Raw genomic sequence first — 4,584 nt, forward strand, 5'->3', positions numbered from 1 at the left:
CATTAATAATGATATATTATATATATAAAATTTTAAAATAGATTTAAATCATTATTTAAATTATGTATAATATCTACTGCTACAACTAATTTTTTCTGATATTTTAAATTTTTATATTTATCTGTATGTATTTATTATATATTTCTAAACTTAGATTTCTACCTTTATATTATTTGCATTTATAATTTTACAATCAAAACACTGCCTATTGACCAATAAAGAAAACCCGCTTTATTTAAGTATTTTAAAAATATTTTCATGTTTATAATTTTCATATTTATATTTATAATTTGTTCAATATTACATGAGAACACACCTGCTCCTGCACCGCCGTGGGGCCCCCTCTCCTGGGGACCTTGGGGTGCCCCAACGGCATCAGAGCCCCGAGTCTTCACCCCCTTCTCCTCTATTTAGAAACTACACTGGAACTTTTTTCTGGAAATAAAGACATTACCTAAATCCTCTCCCCGTGTCCTAGACAGATGGATATTCAGTTATTAGTTGGCTGGGCAGCAGTTTCTTAAATAGAATGATAAACAAGATGTGAACATTTCAGCTACAAGCAAATAGGCAAATCTGAACAAGGTACTGGTGGGCGACCACTGAAGTTATTTTGAAGGAATTTTTTAAACAATAAAATATTGATACCACAAAAATAAAGCAAAAAGCTAACTACTGGCTAAGAAAAAAATTAACTTTTGACAGCAACAACATTCCAACCACACAGGCTTTTTCCCGATGTCATACCTTATAACTACCTCTCTTGGGAATTCTCATCATGTATCCCAAAAGGAATAAATACCTCAGAGCGTCCTAAAGCAAAAAGTAGCACACGTGAGCTCCTCACACTCCCGGGAGGCCTGCACAGCGTGCACTGAGTCTGCAACAAATTCTGCTCAGTGAGAGTCTGCAAACAAAGGTTCAATTGATGAATTGAACTGATTGTAAAGGGAGGTTTTCTAAGCACAGAAGCACAACAAAGAACAAGCAAAAACAATTCTTAAAAAAAACCTGCAAGTTTTATTTAGCATATATGCGACTGATTTCCACCCTGTGGCTTCTCACTTTGATTCGCGTCTGTAGGTTCAGGAAGATGACAATGCACACTCTGCCCTCCCTGAGCCCCCCACAGCAGCTGAGCGCTGCTCCGTGCGCTCAGATCGTCAGGAACTGGATTGCCCGCATGGACTGGAACTGCTCTGCTGCAGATTCAGGAGAGAGAGGCTGGCTGAGGCGTCGTCCCAATTCCATTTCTGTGTGACGAGAAGCGGTTTGTTCCCAACGGGTGCAACAATCCCCAGCTCGCTTCCATGGTGAGTACCGATGGCACACAAATGGCAGCCTGAGGAAATCGTGTTCTGGGCTCTAAGTGGTCGGGACAGGGTCTGATTTTTTGTTTTGCATCTGTATGATGATTAGTACGACAGGGCCCTGATCGATGACATGGCAGCACAGAATTAAAAACTCCTCAATAGGATTACATCGACTTCTAGGAAAAGACAAAAGCCTAGGACCCTTCTGAAATCTATTTTTAATGCGAAGCACACGGATTGTCACTATGCTGTGCCTTCCAGCTTTTCAAAGCAGCTTACCTCTGAAGACCAGAAAACATTTATTTCTACAGAAACAATGGGCAACCCCCAGCCTAATCTCAGCGCTACTGTTTAATAGGGGATCTGCCAGCGTGCCAGTCCAGCTTCAAGTGTGCTTTATTTCAGTCTAACATCCCCTCAAAATTCTTCTCACATCTCCCAACCCTGACATCTTATTTTTCCCTAAAGCTTCTCATCATTAGCAATTTCCAAGTAACATGGTATTTTTACAACATTCAAAAATGTCATGCTGGACTGTGCTAGAGAGTAATTTGCAAATATAAGCTTAGCAAAGTTTGAATTGACTTGTCCAGAGAAAAAACCTACAAGTGAACACCTACACCTGCCTACAAAGAGCTAACAAGCCCCTGGCAGCTGCCAGCATCAAAGCACAGCGGATGTTTCTAATACAGGGTAAGGATAACAATATCACCTTTTGTTCTCTCCAGCTTGTTTTCCCTGCAGTCATATTTTGCTTCTTATGATTTTTTTAGTCTCTGCATCTTCTTGGACAGCACCGAGCCCGACGACAAGGATACGAGAGTCTTTCCCTGCCGTAGGGAGAGAACCAGGAAAACAGTTAAAATAAGAACAGGGTAGTTTGAAATTCATACTTCCAATGAGAAGCAGCGCCTAACAAACAGAACAAAAGTAAACAAAGCATGGTACCTCCCTGGGGACAGAAGACTTACAAACTCTCCAGGATTTACAATTCTAGCGACCAACCCCTTCAGGACGGCAGCCAAGTGTCCCATGGGATGGTGCTGCACCAAAGAACGATCTGAGAGGTTCCAAAGAGTGAAATGCACAATATTTTGCAAAGCCGTAAAATCTTGCAAAATAACAAAAATACAATAGATGTAAACTACAGGGTAAGAGTACAAGTGTTCACTTTAAGAGCTGGAACCATCCAGGTGAGCACCTGATAACTGGATCCTCACCAGAGTTTGAACCCTTCAGGACACAGAAGGGTTTTCCCCAGAAATTTCACAGACTGAGTTTTGATACAAGTATACTTGCCAGACCCTCAGAAACATCACCCATTCTCCAGGTGTCTGGAGAGAACTGCAAATGGCTCTCACGTAGTTTGAGCTAGCTCTGTAAGGTCTCAGGGTGAATTTCACCAGATGCAACCAAACTGGGCAACTCCCAGTGGGACAGAAGGAACCCAAAGCTTGGGTTCGCAGAGCTGCAGCAAATACTGAGGAAACAAACATAACAGCGTAAAAAATAATAAACCATCCTTTTTTTTTCTCTCGCTTTTGTTTTTTTCTTATTCAGATCAGCATAGCAATTAAAGAGAAGGTGAAAAACTCACCATTACTGAACATTTCATCATCTGTAGGCTGAGCATCCTTAGCACAGAGGACTCCAAAGTTAAAATTCACCGATCCCTGGGAAATAAAACCAAATATTGTATGAGAAACAATCAAACAGCAGACGTAAAAATTTGTTTCCTCTAAGGACTTTCGGGTACGTATGTACCTTTGCATACATCCAACACATTGGAACATACACTTTATACCATCTCCTAATAAGTAAAAATTTACCTTTAAACTTTGATAGTACAGCATAAAATTATGAACTTAAATTGGTGATCTGTTATTATTAAGTTGGTGCCTAAAGTTATTTCTGCTGTCAGGTTCAAAAAAACATTAATTTTTTTTACTGGAATGAGCAATTGATTTCAAAGTCATCACAAGCCCACCAAAACACAAAGCAGTATTCACTGGATGGGTCTGTGAGCTAGAAGTAGTTAGGCTTGTACTTCCCTCTTGCTATTCCAGAACCAATAAATCCTGTCAACAAAACCAGGATCTATAGCCCACTGCTGTGAAAGATTCTACGAGGATGATGGTTTGATTTGTGTTTAGAAGTTTTGATTTGAAATGGCCAGTTCAATGGATAAAGACAGTTTAGGTAGTATTACATTGCTATTATTATTATTTCTATTATTATTTTTACTATTACTACTGCTATTGTTATCATCTGCTACTGGAAGAAACAAACCAGTAGTACCTATACTTAATTACTTTTATTTCCAGGAAATAATAAAGAAAAAGAACCAAACCAAAAAAAGTCACTTCCTACCTTTTATATCAAGGGATGAAAAATTTCTCTTGGGCTCTTCTCCAATTTATCAAGACTCATAGCACTGAAAGGCAAACAAAACAGTGCTTTATAGAAGGGCAAGTGCACATTTCAAGGCTGAACCACCAACTGATTGCAGTGACAGCAGTTACAACATGAATCGTTCCCAGAGCCTCTGTTAAATGGAATGTTCTGTGGAACTGCCGTTTCTTTCCCAAAACACTAACTTCCAACACTTCCTAATAATATTTTGTATTTTAAAACAAAAGAAGTTAGTGAGACTCTGTGCGGAGGTCAGGTTTAAATTTATTTCCTTCTAAAGCACAGAGCTCTGTTCCATCACCCTTCACTTCGGCTCTACACTGAATCGTGGTGAGCATTTGAGGAGTGCTCCATAATCAATTCCATTTCTCTCTTTTTCTAGCTCTCTCTATTCCTAAATCATTCCAGACAAGTCAAATGAAAAATGAAAAAAACAAGTTCAGCATCAAAGTCACACTTTTTCCCGTTGTCTGGTCAAGAACAGGCTCTAAATCCACTTACTGCTGCCTTCAACGATTCAGACTTGCAAAAGCATTCTTACATATTTTACAGGTTTATCATAAAACCCACAGAACGCAAGCTCTGAATTACAGGAAAAGGTACACAGGCAAATATCTAAAGGGATCACTTATTAGTAAATACATACCTTGGTAGAGATCGCACTGAGAACCTTTCTGAGGGACTCTAAGGGACGCATGTTTTCTGAGCACCCTATAAACAAGAAAAGCTAGGATATAGTACAGGACATCCCCACTTTTTCTACATATTCAAATAGTATTTTTGATAAAAACAATTCAGTTAAAAAAGAAGGAAGAAAACCAAGCTAATTTTACTCAGCTGTATTTACTGCCGATTTAGA

The 4,584-nt window shown here is 39.2% G+C and overlaps 1 long non-coding RNA gene across 1 annotated transcript; it reads right to left on the reverse strand.

Annotated features, from left to right (window-relative positions):
* Positions 1-997: 997 nt before the first annotated feature.
* On the reverse strand, positions 998-4,584 carry LOC132084386 (uncharacterized). The gene is made up of 5 exons (XR_009420059.1): positions 4,372-4,584; positions 3,684-3,747; positions 2,911-2,986; positions 2,026-2,793; positions 998-1,431 (listed from the first exon to the last, which is right to left on the reverse strand). It is a non-coding gene; the product is annotated as an uncharacterized LOC132084386 (long non-coding RNA).

This window comes from Ammospiza nelsoni, chromosome 26, assembly GCF_027579445.1.
Source record: "Ammospiza nelsoni isolate bAmmNel1 chromosome 26, bAmmNel1.pri, whole genome shotgun sequence".
In the NCBI taxonomy this organism is placed as follows: domain Eukaryota; kingdom Metazoa; phylum Chordata; class Aves; order Passeriformes; family Passerellidae; genus Ammospiza; species Ammospiza nelsoni.